Here is a 20,276-nt window from a genome sequence, read left to right as displayed (position 1 = left end):
TCACCTCAGGTGAGTGGATGTAGATGGTGTAAGGAGATTTAAAACCTAACTATCCTCTAAATGACATTAACACACTTTACACTACCCGGGGTCTTTCCCTGCCAATCCATTGGCCAACTTACACTATGGGTTCTAAAAACCAATTCCCATTGACCAAACTGTGGTGCTTCTCAATTTGGGGTCTCACTCCCCCGATGCAACTCCCTGTGCCCTTGCACAATTTCTGGGCTGGGGCGTGTAGCTCTCCCAGCAGGTCTACCTACCTGCACACCTCCACCACTGTAGTTGCCACCCGAGCTTACCTGCTCCTTAACCTAACCTATCTACTGGGGAAGGCCCCTCCTGGCTCTGTCACCCATCGGTGCCCTCTGGCACTGGGCTACCCAGGTCCGTCCTCCGGATCCTCGGGCCCCATCCACAACAACTCTACCGGCTCCCAGCGCCCACCTGCGGCCTCACCTGGCCGACATCCTCACAGTGGTGGAGTGCCCAAACCAACTACACACACTAACAGGCCACACGCCCAGCCATTTCCGCAACACTAATGCACCCATCCAAACACCATTCTTTCACCTCGCACCACAGATGCCAATATCCAACCACAATTTACCTATACCCTCTACCTAACACTTACACTACCCTCCCCGGGTATTCGTGATGGGGGTCCATCCTTCCCCCATTCACACCTTCGCACCATCCACTCCACTCCATAGTTTCCACCATACTCACTCCACGACCATCCATTCCAATACTCCATATACTCCGCACTCCATGTCTTCCACACAACCATTTATTCCATACACCTGTTCTTCATACCTGTTGTTGCACACCTGTGCAATCACACCTGGTGCCACCTGCACCCTCCTTCCTTCCTGGACCATTTGGTCAGCACAACTCACCTCACTATTACTCACTCAAACACTGCTCCATCCACCTGTCCAGTTGCACACCTGTGCAATCACACCTGTTCACCATACACACGGCATCATCTAATCTACCTGTTGCCCTGCTAACTTAGTGCTCCCCGTCTTCCCTTTAAACTAAGCACATACCACGTCATTATCATCCACACTAATCTACCTGCGTCCCCACTACAGGTATCCTTGTCACTACCTAACCTTAACGTTACCTAAGGTCATCTTCTCTAGATCCCTACACATTATCCAAACCCTCCCGGGCTAGTTTTCACTGCTATAAACCCCATAAAACTAGTGCTCCTTTGCCCCCGCTGTGAGAGATGGCAAAGTTGCCATCCCATCACATCGGGCATCTTCTACTATCAATTTTGCTCACCAAATTCCAACCAATCAAAAATTTGCCAATCACTCTACCAATCCTCTGCCAATCATCACTCTGCCAATCCTCAAATTTTGTTTTTCTAATTTCGGGGCCAAAACACTATCCCCATCATCATCATCACAGTCCGCTTTATCTGAGCCTCGGTGCGTCGTCATCATTAAAACCCGGCTTCGCAAAGCCGAGCAATGAATTCGGGTGGTTTGGTCGCCTTGGTTGGATCCGTCCGGCATTCACGACTCTGGGGAGGAGGCATGCTCGGGCCGAGGTTCCACGCATCATCGAGGCTCGGTACCTTGTGGTCCCGGGCCCGATGGCTGAGGCTCGCCCGGTCGGAACCCCGTCCCCACGAGGGGGCACCCTGCCGCTTCCTCCCACTCGCCCTTGAACCGGACCGGTCGCCTCGCCCGACAAGGCCCGGACTCGACCGTGCAGGGCGGGGCCAAGCCCGAATCGGCAACGACGCTTCAAAGAGAATCGACGCAGCATCGATCCGCGCCGGGCCTTGCATCCAACAAAGCGCACCGTGCCCCGAGTGCTCGCATCGGCTATCCGTCGCCCTAAACGCTAACCCGTCCAATGTCGATGCTTTACTCGCATGCCCACACGCACACGCGACCCTTTTGACACTCACAAAACCCGGCGTTCCAGCACCGTCCGTCCATTCCACCAACGCACTCCCTATTACACACCACACCTCTCGCGCACACTCTTGCACACACTCGCCGTTCGCACACTTCGGTCCACACCTCTCCTCCGTTACGTCCTCCGTAACACTCACCATGGGCGTGCACTCTTGCATCCACCCACTACCGCGCTCCGATGTGCTCCCTCGCACTCACGCTACTACCAACTCAGGTGTGCTTTCTCGCACACCCTCGCCGTCATCCCATACGTGCATCCTCGCACCCGCTCCACCACCAACTCACTCCTCGTGTCACACTCCGTACACCCCGACGTGCATTCTCACTCGCACTCGGTTTCACTCCCACACTTTATAACACACCCACTCGCCGACGCACACTTTTTTTCACACGCGTGCCATTTCCACTCACACGGGACCCTTCACCAACGCCCGGGTGCCATATCGATCCCAATCGGGAGACAATTCTCTTCGCGCCAAACCCCCTCTTACAAAATCTCCCAGCACCACATGCAGCCCGTCTCACCTTCGGGGTTCTTCTTCCTCCCTGCACCAAAACCTGCAAATCTTTATTGGTGTTATTAAGCACAGCATCGTGATGTGAGCAGGGACTTTGCACATTTTCCATTTCTCCCTGCAATTCCCGGGCTACCTCCGTCATCTCTTCAATTTTAATTCCCAGCACTTCTTTTTCTTTATTCACCTCAATGACCGCTGGCTTTAATAAAATTCCCTCTTCTACCTCAGCGGTCGCCGGCTTTTCCAAACCCCGGGTCGCGATCTCTACACCCGTCATTTTACCCGCGCTTTCCTCCGCTTCGCTCAACCAGCGCTTCTCGACCCGCGTTACCTCCTCGTGCACCCCTGGGACCTGCTCGCCCACCATGCGATCCATGGTCTCCCCACATTTTTGCATGCGATCACCCATTCTGTCCGCAATTTTGCCGATTCGCTCCATTTTGCTTCCTATCCTCTCAAATTTAGCTTCTAGCCGTTCCCCCATTTTGTCCATAAGGGCCCCCATTTGCAGGAAAAAAAGGTTCGAATCCACCGGCGGCGCTGCTACGGTCACGGGCGCGGTCGCCGTACCCATGTGCGAGGTGCCATTTTGCGCGCCCGTAACCTCGTGCGCGAGAGCGCCATTTTGCGCGCCTGAAACCTCCTCAACCACCTCCTCATTGCCCTCCTCCACATACATTTCCCCCAGGTCCTGGGTCGATTCTACCCCGTCTATCTCTCCCACCGACATCCCGTCGCCTTGACCAGCCATGGCGCGATTTCAAAATTCGGGTTTTGTTAAACAAAACCAATTTCAGTAGCTTGTAATTTTGAGCGCGTTAAGCGCGCTTCGGGTCCGTTCAAGCTCCCGACACCAATTGTTACCGCCAATTGTACAATTGGTGTTCCAAAATTTGGGCTAAATAAATTTAGCCCCAGGTTCGAATCCGACACTTCTGACACGAATTGTTACGGCCCGCGGATAAGATGTTGGTTTTGCCGAGCGGAGGCCCGGCGGCCCTAACAGTTACCCCGACTAACCCGATTCCCGAACGTTGGCCGGATCGCGCCACAGATATTCAATATGGAAAAGACTAAGGCGACACGGATGTGAAGAAGAAGAAGAAGACGAAAAAAAGGTTGAAAATACTACTAAATTTATTCCTACTATATACAGGCTCAAAAAAACCAAGGAGAAAGAAAGATAATAAAATAATATACAGAAGATTTTAGAGAGACAGTGCAAATTCCTTATACAAGCTTAATTAAATCCCCAGGGACAAAACAAACAGAACAAACTCACGTACACAAAAGGATGGAAAGGCAGGAGGTGGATGGCTGGAGGGAGAGGAAGGTCCAAGGGGTCCTGCAGCACGATCGGCGCATTTAGCAGCCGCCGTTCCTTCGCGGCCCTGTTCAAAACCGCCGGCGTCCAGGCCCCAAGCGCTGTTGATGCTGCTGTGGCCGCTGCTGCTGCTGCTGTGGACGTCACGCGCTTTTCCAGGACTACAACAGGCTTCTTGGCTGTTAACTACTGCTCAGTCCAACTTTGGCGAGCAAGGCGACGAATAGCAGGCTTTGTGCTTTCCGGGATGTCCTCTCTTTGGATGTTCTTTCTGGATCTCCTCTTTCTTGGTCCAACCACTCTTTCTCTCTCTCTTGGTCCAATCACTCCTCACCACCGACCACACTGACGACCAACGACCACTGACGACCACTGACCACCAACTCCGACGACCACTGACGACCAACTGAACCACTGACGACCACTGACCTCTACCGACGACCACCGACGACCCAACTACCTTGCTTCTTGCACGTGCGCTTTTTATAACGCCTCCGGCGATCAAGCCGCCGGCCTTCAGGACACGCCCATCGGTGTGCTCACCTCGGCCCTGGTTGGTCGCGCGTCCCTCTGGCTCCGCCCTTGATGACGACGGGCGGGCACGCCCGTCTTCCCCGACCCGAGCACATGTTCAATGGTGGTTTTGGAGGGGATGTAATTTGCAATCGAGGCTTGGCAATGACGAAAGGGGAAAGTGAAAGTTTTGGGAATGGGAATGAAGAATGAAGGGAATCTATCTATTTCACTTGGTGCAATGGAGTGTCATCTTAATGGAAGACAAGGCCTTACCCTAATACACATAATAAAGATATAACTATCGAACAGGGGTATTCTATGATTGGCTGACGTGTATGCTTTATGGACTAATTATGGGACGCCCTTTGACCTTTACACTACGGAGGTATTTACAAGGAATCATTACATTTTACAGAGGGTGATATTTTCAACAATTTACTATACAATACAACACAATAAAAAAAACACAATCCTCATATCCGCAACAATATATATATTTATTTATTTATTTATATATATATATATATATACTATATATATATATATATATATATATATATATATATATATATATATATATATATATATATATATATATATATATATATATTGTTGCAGTTGTGCCATAAAGGCCAACTCCCTATAGTCAATTGCACGACAACATGTAGCCTGCAGTAGTCAGTTATGTCTTATTGAATGTAAAGATTTGCCCTTCCCATTGTGTAGTAATCAAAACCAATATGCATTGAAGTTAGACAGGATGTCAAACCTTCGTTGGTTAAGGCGTGGCCATAACACCCGATGTGCAGAGAGGGGTGGCCAAAAGCACGGCCCACGTGACCAATGGCGAGCCGGGAACCTGTCGCCATGATGTGACAAGCCTCAGCCAATGGGAGGCTCTGGAACATTTTGAAGGGCGTGACTAGTTTGATATTAGCCCACGCGCAGCGCATTATCGCTCTTTTGCCTTTGGGACTGCTTCGAGGACACACCTGTGCTCTTGCCCCTTTCGCTACGCCCACGACGAGACCTCGTTTGCCTTTTCGTTTCTTCCACGACACGTGTTTGGCCTTTGTCTTCTTCGAGCGTCTGCGCCGATCTTTTGCACCATCTGGCTGACCTGCAAGCATTGGCCTTTGGACACGTCTCACCTGAGCTGGAGTTGTCTGCCTGCATGGCAGCCCGTCCCACGTGCGCTGAATTTGCCTCATCCAGGCTGCACGTCTCACGGTCGGGCTGCGAGCCACGCACACCAGACCACGTGGGCACCAGCGAGGAATCCCAGCACGTACATCGGTACGCCCTTAACCAGAGTGTCCTTTGTCCCTGTGTGTGTTTGTGTCTGTGTCAGAGTGTGAAGGCGCCAAGTCGGGGTTATTATTAGATAATATTTGTTAAGGTAAATCTTCGTCTCTTTCTCTGTGCCTTCCAAATAAAAGGCTGTACATTTTGTTCTTACTTCCAACCTGTTCGGTACGTCTTTTCTCCATTGGCCTAGCATCATACGGGACCAAATTTGGCTAGACTCGGGTCCATAAATCTCGTGGGAGTAATGCCGCTTTCCACACCGTGTGCAAAACCACTCGGCATTCCATAAGGTGTGGGAAAGTGAGGGTTCGATCGCGCGGAGGGTTCGGCACCTTGAATTTGAAACCCTCCCGGCCCGGTCGACTCGGTACGGTAACAATATATATTGTTATGAATTTTGGGGTAGTGATATATATAGATTTAGGTAGATCTGCATAGGTAGGTGCTCCGATGATCGCGGGTAGCAAGAACCACCTCGATGTACATTAAGTCAGGGAACTGTGTAGTCCGGATGTCAGATAAGTTGGATATTTGTCCCCGCCACGAGGGGGTGGGCATGTTATTTAGTTCAGGGAGTATGTTCATTCCCTTGTACGCCGTTCCCTCTGTGATCATTCCTTTGTCCCGTATGGCAATGCACCATAGACATTAGTTAGGCCCATTAGTTACACCACACACACTACTTAAATTCCCCTCCGCCATAATAACAATAAAACTCACCGGAAGCCAGTTCGGGGCACTGCCGATAGAACTGCAGCCAGCTACATCACAAACTTGCATAGTGACACTCATCGGTCAGGCAGGCCGATAGCCATGCCCAGAGGGGCAGCGATTGGACAAGACACCACCAATAGGGAGACGAGACAGGATGAAGTTTGTGATTGGCCGGGGGAAGGGCAAGAAGCTTCCCTCAGATTGGAGGATGCGAGGGGCGAGCAAGAAGCGACGCAGGGATTGGCAGAGAGAGAAAGAGAGAGAGAGCTGACGTCAAGAGACGGCAGATAAAACAACTCGCTGGCCGACATTTTGGCCTTCTCATTCTGGATGCCAAAGAGAATGGTCGTGGACCGAGATATTCTCTCTCTCCCTTTCTTCTTCTCGTTTTTGGATCCCTTCATGCCCGGACCTCCCCCCTCTGCTGCCTCGTGATTCCTCTCCCTCGATCTCTTGCTCCTTTCACCACCTTTGCTCTCTGACCATGGACCCTTGCTTGTTGGGCGACGACGGACGGTGGAGAGACATTGGAATGCTGACGATCCTCCTTCCCTGCGTTCACGCACGGGACCTCACGAGCGATCGCGCGGGGACGTGGGGCCTCCCGCAGCAGCGTACGCTGGCCCAGCGGTGTGCGGGCGGGGGCGCATCGAGACCTGCTTCGCACCAACGACCAGGCAGTTCCCGCCAACACCAGAGCCACGCTCGGACTGCATGCTCGAGTTTGGCGACGTTGATGAGGACACACTGCAGACAGAGATAAACCCAGCACAAACACAAACACAACGGTTCCTTTCATTTATATCCTCCCTTGTCTGTTGTTAAACGTCTGGTGTAGGAGTGCTCATTAGGGGCTTTAGTTACCGGCGCATTTCATTGTTCTCGGGTTCCGTTTGATGAATCTATTATTTTTGTACATATAATTCCGTGTTCGTTGAGTTTATTTCCTGCAGGTTGAAGACTGCTCGGATCGCGTCAGGTAAAAGCTGCCACTTCTTCTTCCTCTCTCTTCCTCCCGTGCATATATAGTGAGTCCGAATTTGATCGTCGCCTCAAATTAACACTTGAATTGCCATCCATGATTTCCCGGTCTTCACCGAGGGGAATTACACGACAATATATATGGTTGTTCCTGGCATGGGCCGTGGACAACTTGAACACCATGGTCCTAACATCGCTATGGATGCCTTCCTTACTTTGCCAATCGGCGACCTGCTTCTTACTCGCCCTTTTCCCTGACCAATTGCTGCCCCTCTGAGCGTGTCCATTGCCTGCCTGCTCAATGTTTCATCGCCATGGTGTCGTAATGCGCGGCCGCTTCCTGACTTCTTCCGGCAAGTTTTATTATTATGGTGGCGGAGGGGGAATTTAAGTCGTGTTTGTGTTGTGTAACGATTGGGCCTATCTAATGTCTATGGTGCATTGCCATACGGGACACATGGATGATCACAGGTTTGACACACAGGGGGAATTAGCTTAATCCCTGTCCTACCTAACACAACGATCATCCTTGTATGATCACAAAGTTAATAACTTAATCATAATTTATGAGTTTATGATAACGTTTATGACAACGAATTAAGTTTATGATAACTTAATCCAAACAAACCGCCTAAACAGAACTTATTACAATGAGATTCCCCATCACGACAGTCAAAGCACCTACCAATGCAGATTTACCTGGATCTATATTCCACTACCCCAAAATTCATAACAATATATAATTATATATATATATATATATATATATATATATATATATATATATATATATATATATATATATATATAATAAACAGGAAGTAAATTCCTGTGTGGGGCTAGTGTGAAAAAATTCTGACAACCCAGGACTCGAACCCACGAACCTCATCACTTACACGGTGACAGCCCACTGAGCTATTGAGTCTCAGGGGTATCCTCAAAGATTTCTCACAACAACACTGCGAGCTTTATAATGGCCGATGTCTTACGTGCCTGCTAGGCAGACCCCAGATGTGGGTGTATGTACAGTCACGTGAAAAAGTAAGTACACCCCATGTAAAGTTTTGACTTTTTCAACATATTTCAATATACACCTATTTGATCTTCATTTCAACAATATTGATAGATAAAGGTGATATAATATAACAAATATCATGAAACATTTACATTTTGTAGTCCATTGTATAATTTAAATAAACATAAATGCAAATTTCACATGTGGAAAAAGTAAGTACACCCCTACATTTATCACTACTTCAAATACCTAAAATTCGACTCAGGTGCACCAGCTCAGGTGCAAATGATTAGAACATCGTTAGAGAGGATCTTGGAGGAACCTGTCTTATTTAAACCTCAGACATTTAGTTTTGGTTGCTCTTTGTTGTTGAAGTGTGCGGCGTCACCATGCCGAGATCAAAAGAGCTTTCTGAGGCCTTCAGAAAGAAGGCTATAGATGCCTACGAGTCTGGGAAGGGATTTAAAAAGATCTCCAAACAATTTGAAATCAATCATTCGACTCTCCGGAAGATCATCTACAAGTGGAGAAGATTCCAAACAACTGCCAACTTGTTCAGGCCAGGCCAGCCCAGCAAGTTCAGCCCGAGAGCAGACGGCAAGATGCTGAAAGAAGTCTCGAAGAACCCCCAGAATGTCATCACGGGACCTACAGGTAGCTCTTTCAACTGTTTTTTTTTTTTTTTTTTTTTTTTTTGTATACAGAATCGAGGCTCGTGAAAGAGCTAACATTTATCAAACAAACAAATCAAACAAGCAAACAAAGTATATAAAAAGGGGAGCAGCAGACAAGATGTGGAGAGAAGGGGAGGAAGCACACAAACACAACATTTGAGAGCAGGGACATCGGGAGATGTATGGGAGGGAGAGGGCTTGGGGGGAGGCAGGATAGGTATAATACGCAAGGACACCAAGGACTTCCAGGAAAGCAGTTGGTATTTTAAAAAAGTGGATTTGGGGTGAAATTAGCAGGGGTAGAAAAGATCAAGGTTTTTGATTGGGGAAGATAAGAGATGGTGGTGAACAGCTGTTTTAAAGACCTGGAGGGAGGAGTGGGATTGAAGAGAGTGAGGGAGTTTGTTCCAGAGGCGGGAGAAAAGAGGAGTGAAGGTGAGCACAGAGTCTTGATTTTGGCAGTTTAACAATAAGAGGGTTGCAGGCAGATCTTGTGCGACCTGCAGGAATATTTGGGGGACAGAGCACAGACAGGGCTGGGGGGGGCTAGGCCGGAGAGGATTCGGTAGAAGACGGAAAGACCACCAACCTGACTGTGGTGAGTAAGTGAAAGGCCCTCGGAGATAGCGTCATCGCGGGAGATTCCAATGATTCTGAACGCTTTGGTTTCAACAGCGTGAAGACGAGCGAGGTGTGAGGCAGGAGCACCAGCGCAGAGGGGAGAGCAGTACTCCATTGAGCTGCGGATGAAAGGCTTGTATGTGGTGAGGAGCTCAGGTGTGCCAAGGAAGGACTTCGCACGACGGAGGATGCCCAGTCGGCGACTGGGTTTGGAGGCCAGCTTGGAAATGTGGTTTTCCCAAGAAAGATCATGGCGGATAGTGAGACCCAAAAGCTTGAGTGACAGAACTTCTTGGAGAGGATTATTCAGAAAGTAGATGGGAGGGTTGTCCAGTCGGTCTTTTCAGAGAGACATCGTAAGAGTGTGAGATTTGTCAGGATTGAAAGACATGTTCCACTTGTTTGCCCAGTCTGTGATTTTGTCCAGGTCTGCAGAGAGTGAGGAGGCTGCAGATTGCCGATCTGAGGGATGAGGAATGGAGCGGCAGAGAGTGGAGTCATCAGCAAAGAGATAAGAGAGGATTTTCAAGAGAGTCAGAGAGATCATTGATGAAGACCAGAAAAAGCACAGGGCCCAGAACACTGCCTTGGGGCACTCCAGCCTGAACAGGAAGAGGAGATGAGAGAAACCCATTCAGGGCCACACGTTGACGACGACTAGAGAGGGAGTCCGCCAGCCGTGCGTGGAGATTTCCATGGATACCAAAGGAGGAGCGTTTGGTGAGCAGAGCGGTGTGCCAGACCGTATCGAAGGCACGTGATATGTCGAGGGAGACAGCTCTAATTTCCTGTTTGGCATTGAGGACCTCCATCCATTGTTGAGACAGCAGAAGCAGCATGTCCAGAGTAGAGTGACCTGGTCTGAAACCAAATTGATGATCAGAGATCAAACCATTGGAGAAGAGGAAAGATTTCATATCCGAAGCAATGATGGATTCCATGATTTTGCTGATAATTGGGAGAAGGCTGATTGGTCTGTAGTTGCTAGGATCTGTTTTTGCACCTTTTTTGTGTAAAGCGGTGATGTTGGCTGATTTCCAAGCAGATGGCAGTTGACCTTGAGCAAAAGAGAGGGTGAAGATAACAGAGAGGGAGTGAAAGAGCGGCAGAACAGGCTTTTAGGACCCGTGGGCTGATGCCGTCAGGTCCAGTTGCAGAATCAGAGTCGAGTGTTGACAGAAACTTTTCCACCTTGTCAGGAGGAAAGGACACGGAGTCCAGGAGCAGCTGGGTACGACTGGGTACGGTGGGTACAGAGAGGGATGGGTTTGGACACAAGATTTAGAGGCAAACACAGAGTTGAGGCATTCAGCTTTTTCACGTGCGGAGTCAGCTGTGTCGCCATTTGAGGTAAGGGAGGGAATGGAGGGGGAACAAACACCAGAAACAGATTTGACCAGACACCACCATGATTTGGAAGAGGGAGACAGATAAGAGAGTTCGGTCTTGAGAACGGAGAGATATTGTTTCCTGGCTCTCCTTAGGGTGGACACACACTTGTTTCGGGCTTTGTGAAAGGAAATGAGATTTCCTTCCATTGGATTTGCTTTCCAGGAGACGAAGGCAAGTTGTTTCTAGGCAACAGCCTCACCACAAGATTCCGTGTACCATGGACGGGAGGAAGGGTATGACAACTGAAGACGAGATGGGATAAATCTGTGCATGAGAGAGAGCAATTTACTTTGGAAGAATTCCCAGGATGAGTTGATGTCAGAGGTGGTAGAGATGGGAGACCAGTCCTGATGATTGATGGCTGCTTGAAGACCGTGCCAGTTGGCCTGAGTGAAATGCCAGACTCGTCGACGCTGAGCAGGCTCCCTGAGAATGGTAAGAGAGATGTCCACTTCAAAAAGCACATGATCAGATGAGCCGATTGGAGCAGAAGAAGAGCAGCAGACATTTTCAGGGAAGTTAGTCATAACCGAGTCCAGAAGAGAAGATGCTCCGTTGACTGAGATCCGGATCGGGAAATTTACAGATTGTGTCAGTCCCAGTGAGTCGTAGAAGTCCTTTTGCTGAGGAGCCATGGCTGGTGAGAGAGGTACCCACACCCAACCAACTGGCATGGTGACAAATGAAATCACCACATATGAGGAAGAGAGAGTTGGGATGAGTAGATAGAAGTTGGACCATATTATCAGACAGCGAGATGTAGATGGAGTCATCACTGTTTGGTGGACGGTACAACACACATATGAAGGAAGAGGTGGGAGCGAAGGGGAAGCCATAGCCAGAGGTATTCCTGGGGGTGAGGTGGAGAGAGTGCAGTGCAGGGCGAGTGAGGAAGAGAGTTTTTGACAAAGATAGCAACCCCACCTCCAGGACGAGGCTCAGGTCTATCATACCGGAGGAGGGAGTAACCCTGGAGAGATACTAAGGAATCAGAGACATCATGAAGGAGGAAAGTTTCTGTTAAGCAGATCACGTCTGGTTGGTCAGAAGCAACCTGTATGGAGAGATCAGTTAAGTTTGAACGAAGGCCCCCGATGTTTGCGGTCCATACCATTAATGAAGAGGAAGGGGGAGCATCGGATACAGAACAGGTGGGAGGTGGGGTAGGGTAAGATGTGGAAGAGGTAGGGAGAGCTGTTGAAGGTGTGTCAGAGATTTCAGAATAGCTCGGAGAAAGGGAAGGATGGGGCGGACAAAAGGTTTGATGGTGATTGGGTGAGGCACAAAACTGTTGATGACAAAGTGCACGAGTCCACCATTAGAAAGAGGCTGCACAAATTTGATCTACATGGGAGGTATGTCAGGAGGAAACATTTGCTGTCCAGAAAGAACATCAGGGCAAGACTAAAGTTTGCCAATTAACACCTAGGCAAAGACCAGCACTTCTGGAACAATGTGCTCTGGACAGATGAGTCAAAGGTAGAGCTACTTGGCTACAGTACCAGAAGACGTGTTTGGCGAAAACCAAAGACAGCATTTCACCACAAGAAGCTGATACCAACTGCAAAGCATGGTGGTGGAAATATTATGGTTTGGGGCAGCTTTGCTGCATCAGGGCCTGGGCAGCTCACCATCATAGAATCCACTATGAATTCTTCATTGTACCAGAGGGTGCTCGAGGATAATGTGAAGCCATCTGTCGGCAAGTTGAAGCTCAACCGAAGGTGGACCTTGCAATATAACAATGACCCTAAACATACCAGTAAATCCACCAAGGAATGGCTGAAAAGAAAGAAATGGAGGGTTCTGGAATGGCCAAGTCAAAGCCCGGATCGAAATCCCATCGAGATGTTGTGGGGGGATTTGAAACGAGCTGTGCATGCAAGAAACCCCTCAAACATCGCACAGCTGAAAGAATTCTGCATGGAGGAGTGGGCAAAAATTTCTCCCAGTCGATGTCAGAGACTGGTAGACAGTTATAAGAAACGCCTACTTGAGGTTGTTTCTGCCAAAGGGGGCAATACCACCTATTGGAGCCAGGGGTGTACTTACTTTTTCCACATGCAAAATTTGCATTTCTGTTTATTCAAATTATATAATGGACTACAACATGTAAATGTTTCATGATATTTGTTATGCTAGGGAGATACACGTGCTACGCATGGGTGGGGGGCCAGAAGCAAACAGGCAATCCAGATACGGCGAATGCTAAAGCATGAAACCAATAAATTCCACATTCCTGTGGCACCTTCAGTTGCACGTCACATGGACAGCAAAAGTTCGTGAAGGACTTCCATGGAAAACGTACCCGTTGGGCTGATCCGAGGATCTCACCAAACAGTCCAATCGGTAGTAGCAACAGGCGGTGTGTACAAAGGGCAGGGACTTGATCAACATGAGCTGATGACTCGCGCTTACTGGGAATTCCTCGTTCGTGGGACACTGTCTCAAGCCCCAGTCCCCATCATGGATGGGGCTCAGCGGTTTACCCGAGCATGACGGCGAAGGACAAGGTACACGCTGGCCCGTCCAGTGTAGTGCGCGTGCGGCCCCCGGACATCGAAGGGCATTAAACGTTCAACGACAACAACAACAACAACATGCATTTTAAAGGCCATTTTCCCTGCTAGAGCGGGGGTTAGCCTTACGGTCCCCATGACAATCTTCTCCATTTTGCCATATTTTCTGCATCTCTCCTTGTTAACCCCCTTGCCCGCATTTCTTCCTCCACCATCTTTAGCCAAGTCTTTATCAGTCTTCCCCGTCCTCTACTTCCTTCTACATTCATTTCCATCACTCTTGTCAACCAGCCACTTTCATCCTTCCTCAACACATGACCAAACCATCTCAACCTGTTCCTCTTCACAGCATCAATCACAGGCTCTATTCCCATCATCTTTCGCAATTCATCATTTGTCTTCCTCTCTCTCAACGATACTCCGCACATCCGTCGAACCATTCGCATTTCCACCCTTTCCAACCTTCGTTGCTGCTCTACGTTCATTACCCATGTCTCGCTCCCATAAATCATAACACTTCTCACACATGCAGCATACACCTTTCCCTTCAGCTTCAACGACACTCCCCTCATCATCAGCACGCCACTCAGTTCCCGAAACTTCTTCCATGCACATCTCACTCGAGCAACCGTTGCCGAGTCTGATCCACCTTCTCCATTCAGCATGTCTCCGAGGTAGCAAAATGTTTCCACACCTTCCAGCTTCATCCAAGATCCAAGTTGGATTCCAAGATCCAACTCAACATTTCCTCCATCTGCAGCTCCCTCTGTGCACACCTTACATTTGAATGTAGCTGCCACACTGGTTAATGACCCTCTCAGACCACTACATTTTTGATGAACCCACTCAGCGCACATTGTCCATTGAATGGAGTTCACTCCGACACCCTTCCTACACACAGCAAGGGCCACTTCCCAGTTCTTTCCACCTCACCACATGCTTTACCACTTGCCATCACCTTCGTCTTTCCGATATTCACCTTCAGACCTTTTGTCTCCATACATTCCTTCCACTTCTTCTTCTTTTCCTTCAGTCCATCCATACTTTCCGCAATCAACACCAGATCATCTGCATACAACAACTCCCACGGTAAACCCTCCTTTACGTTCTGAGCCAGCACCTCCATCACAGCTACAAATAGTAGTGGACTTAGTACCGACCCCTGATGCACTCCCACCTTCACCTCAAACTCACCACTGTTCCCATCCTTCGTCCTTACAGCTGTGCGCACTCTTTTGTACATTGCCATCACTACTCTGATCAACCATTCCTCCACTCCTAACTTCCTCAATGCCCATGTCAATACTTTGTGTGGAACCCTATCGAATGCTTTCTCCAGATCAACAAACCTAAGAAACAACTTCTTCCTCTTCTCCATGTACTTCTCCTGCAACTGCCTCACAATGAAAAGTGCGTCTGTCATTCTTCTTCCTGACATAAATCCAAACTGCATTTTGTCGATCTTCACTTTCTTCCTTGTCCCCCTCTCCAACACCCTTTCCAATACCTTCATTCCATGCTCCAATAACTTTATCGTTCGGTACGAGCCACACTCCAGAGGGTCACCTTTGCCCTTGTAGAGAGGGACGAGGGTACTCAGTTCCCAATCCACTGGAATGCGGCCTTCTTTCACCACCAGATTACAGATCTCTGTCATTCTCTTCACACCCCAACTTCCTGCTGCCTTCAACATATCTCCCACAACTCCCGTCCGCCCTCCCGCTTTTCTACCCTTCATTGCTCTTATCGCTTCCTCAACTTCCTTCTCAGTTATCTTCTCTGCCGGTCTGAAAACTGGGTTACTCTCTATCTTGCCATCCCATTCATTCTCTGTATTCAACAGCATTTCCATATATCTTTTCCATCTTCCTTTAATTCCATCTGGGTCCACAACGATTTGTCCCACTTCATCCTTCAAGCAACTCACCCCCATCACATCACACCTCTGTTTCGCTATCTGCTTTGCAATCCTGAATACTGCTTTCTGACCCTCTTCCGAATCCAAGCATTCTCCGAACATTTTCCGACATGCCTCCTGCTCCTTTGCTACATTACATCTTTCTTTGCAGCATTCCTGGCTGCGTTATAACTTTCATCCTCTGCTGTTTCTGCTCCCGTACCCTTCACCTTCTGCCACTCCTTGAACTTCTTCCTCTTCTCGTCAATCCTCTTTCCAACTTCATCATCCCACCACCATGTTTCCGAGTGCCTCGGTGGTCCTTTTGTCCATCCACATACCTCACCAACGGCTCCCAACAGACTAGCTTTCATTGACATCCAACCACTTTCAAGCTCAACCACATCATCCTCGACCCTACTCAGCCTCTCTTTTAATGCCTCCCTTACTGTTACCTCTTTCAACCTCCACACCTTCTTTCTCGGTTGGTACTTCACCCGCTGAGCTCTCCTCGCACCTTTCACCCTTACGTCGCAGACAACCAAGTGATGCTGTGAAACAGCCTCCTCCCCCGGGATCACCTTTGTGTCCCGGACGTGCCCCCTATCTCGCCTACGCACCATCAGGTAGTCAACGGTTGTCGTCGACCCACCTGACGTGTATGTAACAAGCTTATTATCCTCTTTCTGGAACTGAGTATTACAAATCAACAAATCAGCTCCATCAGAAAACTCCAAAATCCTTTCACCTTCTCCATTTCTCACACCATATCCGTAACCCCCATGAACTCCCTCAAAACCATCCATACTCCTTCCCACATGTCCATTTAGGTCTCCTCCTACCACAACAACTTCCTTATCTTTCACGGTTTCCATAAGCTTCTCTATCGCACACCAGAACTTGTCCTTCTCTTCATCGCTTCAACCAACCTGCAGAGCATATCCCGAGATGACGTTCACCAAGAGCTTTCCAATCATCATTTTCACCATCATCAACCTATCACTCACTCTAGTCACACTCACCACACTGTCTACAAACTCCTCAGAAAACAGGACACCAACACCATTCACACCCTCCAGGCACCCTTGCCACATAAACTTGTATTTCTGTCCCTGCCTACCCTTCACCATTCTCACACCACTTCCCTTCCATCTCGTCTCTTGCACACAACATATGTGTGCTTCTTCTGACCAATACTTCCACCACTTCTCCTGATCTCCCTGTCATTGTCCCTACAATCCATGTCCCAAACCTCAGAAACCGATCTCCACTTCGGGCTGAATCCTGCCCATATGTAGTTGTAATTGTCATTGTTCTCTTTTTGAAGCAATGTTTTTATGGCTGGATGCCTTTCCTGACGCCAACCCTCTTAGTCGTCTCTTACGACACGCAGGGATACGGTGTACCTATTCTAATCCAGGGTACACACTGGGAAACATTTAAAAGATGGAAATTCTGGGGGGGGGGGCGGCGTCAGCATCACGGCTGCGGTTTAAACATATTTAAATAATATTTAAACAAAACCATGAAAAACAATCTGGGAAAAGTCTCTAAGTGAGAACGTGGATTAGAGAAAGCAGGAGCAGAGGTGGAAGAAAAACGAGATATAGGGGGCCGGGCACAAGTCGAGACGAGGAGGAGAGCGAACAAGCACGTGTCCGGGAGGAGAGGAAGAATTAATATAGAATTATTTTTTTTGTTTTGTTTATTTGTTTGTTCTGTTTTCAAAACGCCGGACAAAGGGTAAGATGCTCGTGAGAGGTAGGGGGGAGAAAAGAAAATCAAAGAAACAAGCAAATACTATGAAGGAAAGAACCCATATTCACAAAACACTGCCGGGGGGGGGGGGGGAGGGGAGGGAGCCCGGAGAGACCAGGCCGCATACGAGGCGTGAACAAAGAAAAACGACTAATTACACACAAATTTGCAGCAACTACAAAACCAAAACCAAATAGAAACACACAATAACACATACACAACAAAATACCCAGCGGAAATTTGACAAAGACACGAACGGGAAAACACTCAAACTTTGATGCCGTGGAGAGATCGAAGCAAGCCTCGTCGCTTGAGGGGCCACATTAAACGTTCATTAAACATTAAACGTTCATTAAACATTAAACGTTCATTAAAGGATTACGAAACGAAAAACATTACGAAATTACGTTCACGCCGTCACGTCAAACACTACCGTGAACACATACATCGTCACAATGAGAACATCGTCACAATGAACGTTATGCGAATGCGAATGTTATGCGGGAGTCCAAACCTGAGAATGCTGGAGACCAAAGCTGAAATTGGGAAAACTAAATAGCCTATTTTACTCCTGGAGATCCCAGGATTACCGATCCAAAATATCGTTACGATCGGTTCAGCAGTTTTTACGGTACCTTCGAACAGACAGACAGACGGACATTTGGTGAATTATAGTAAGATCATCACAATGAGGACATCGTCACAATGAACGTTATGCGAACAGGAATGTTATGCGGGAATCGAAACCTGAGAATGCTGGAGACCAAAGCTGGAATTGGGAAAACTAAATAGCCTATTTTACTCCCAGAGGTCCCAGGATTACCCACCCAAAATATCTTTGCGATCGGTTCAGCAGTTTTTACGGTACCTTCGAACAGATAGACGGACATTTGGTGAATTATAGTAAGATTATATCACCTTCATCTATCAATATTGTTCAAATGAAGATCAAATAGCTGTATGTTGAAATATGTTGAAAAAGTCAAAACTTTACATGGGGTGTACTTACTTTTTCACTTGACTGTATATACATACACTCGTATAAAGCCCTTCAAAAATGATGGGTTGAAACAGTCTATATGACGGTGCAACTGTGTGAGCGTGCCAAAATCTGAAGCCTGGGCCTAATTATTGTCACTTGTACTTAAATCTTCTTTATTTATGAGACATCCTACAGACATAAATGAACACTCTGTTTACTCTGCATGCGTTGCACATCACGTGCAGCGAATTTCACCTCCCTGCATCTTGTATATATTGTAATTTTGGGTCTTCAGGGTCATTTGTGTGCTTTGTGTCTTTTGGGTGTTCTGATTCCTCGGGGTCTTTTGGGTCATTTGAGTCTTTTGAGTCCTCTGAATCTTTGGGGTCCTCGGGCCTTTTCAGTCTTCTGGTCTTTGGGGTATTTAAGGCTCTTTGGGGTATTTTGGGTCTTCAGGGTCTTTTCGGTCTTCTAAGTCTTTTCGATTTTTTCCGTCTTTTCCGTGATCGAGGTGCTTTCTCCACCATTCGACCAATCTTTTGCTGCAATCTTCGATGAAGTTTTCTCTTGCGGCCACGTCCATGGAGGTTGGCTTCAGTGCCATGGGCCTTAAACTTCCTGATAACATTAAGTACGGTGGACCCAGGAGCATCAAGGTCTCTGGAGATGGACGTGTAGCCTTGAGAATGTCCATGCTTGGCTACAATCTTGTCTGACCTCCTGAGACAATTCTCTGGTTTTCTTTCTTTTCTCCATGCTCATTGCGGTACACACAGTGACAGAAAACAGAAGAATGACTCCTTTTCCCTATTCCAACTGGTTGAATGAGTGATTTTTACATTGAAGTCACCTGCAACTCACCACATGTGAGTTCAATTCCAAAGTAAAGGAGAATCACCTGCTTGAAATCTAATTATTTCTAACAACTTCTAAAAGGTGCCAATAATATTGTACGGGCCATTTTAGGATTTCTGTGTGGAATAAGCTGAGATTGTCGTAATTTTTTCAGCTTTTTTGTTTTGTTCCACTTCAAACCAAAGAAATACATATGTGGAGACCAAAATATATTTTTATTTCAACAATTTTCTGGAAGACGTGGTGCATTCTTTAAAGAAAGTGCAAGGGTGCCAATATTGTTGGCCACGACTGTAATTGTTTGTTACGTATCACCTTGGTGTACCTTTGTGATCTACAAATCAAATAAATTTGTGCAACAAGTTTCTCTATCAAACTGATGTTGATCTGATCAGTTATCCACTCAAAAACGAATGAACATGCCATGATGTACTTCTGAACAACAAATTAAGAAGAGTTATATAAACAATATTCTACTTACCTGTTGGACAGGAACAGGTAGCGGGTCTTGAAGCAGAGTGCCGGTGCAAAGCAGATGGTAAGAACCACAAACAGGTTACAGAAAACTGAAGCCATCACGGTTAGCCACAGCACAATGAGAACGAAGCTTGGTAATACATTTTCAATCTTCTCATCATCACAGCTGTGGTGATGAAACAACAACAGAAGCTGATGAAACAACACACATACCTACATGCATATAATATATACATATACATACAGTGCCTATAGAAAGTGTACACCCCCTTTGAAATTTTTCACCTTTTGTTCCCTTATAACCTGGAATTAAATTGCATTAAATCAAACTTTTTCCACCCTTCTTTACACATCGTTACCCACCACTTCCAAGTGAAAAACAAATTCTACAAATTTCAGAAAATTAATTAAGAATACAAAACTAGAATATCTTGGTTGGATAAGTGTCCACCCCTCTGAGTTAATACTTGGTGGAAGCATCTTTGACAGCAACTACAGCTATGAATATGTTGGGATAGAACAGACATATATATATATATATATATATATATATATATATATATATATATATATATATATATATACTAGCTTGGCTCGGCTCGCTAGTATACGCTCACCTCACCAAGCGTCGTTACTGAGGAACGGGCTTATTTTAGCTGAGGATAATGACTGCACCTGAGTTGCTGTGTTGTCATGATTTACACCAATCATAATACAAACAATTATTTTGCACAAATGTATTTGTTGTGTTTGTGATATTACATTTTTATACGCAATTTAGGTTG

The sequence above is a fragment of the Myxine glutinosa genome, chromosome 4, assembly GCF_964187855.1.
Source record: "Myxine glutinosa chromosome 4, kmMyxGlut1.1, whole genome shotgun sequence".
Lineage (NCBI taxonomy): Eukaryota > Metazoa > Chordata > Myxini > Myxiniformes > Myxinidae > Myxine > Myxine glutinosa.
The sequence above is the reverse complement of the archived record's forward strand: the minus strand, read 5'-3'. Positions refer to the sequence as shown.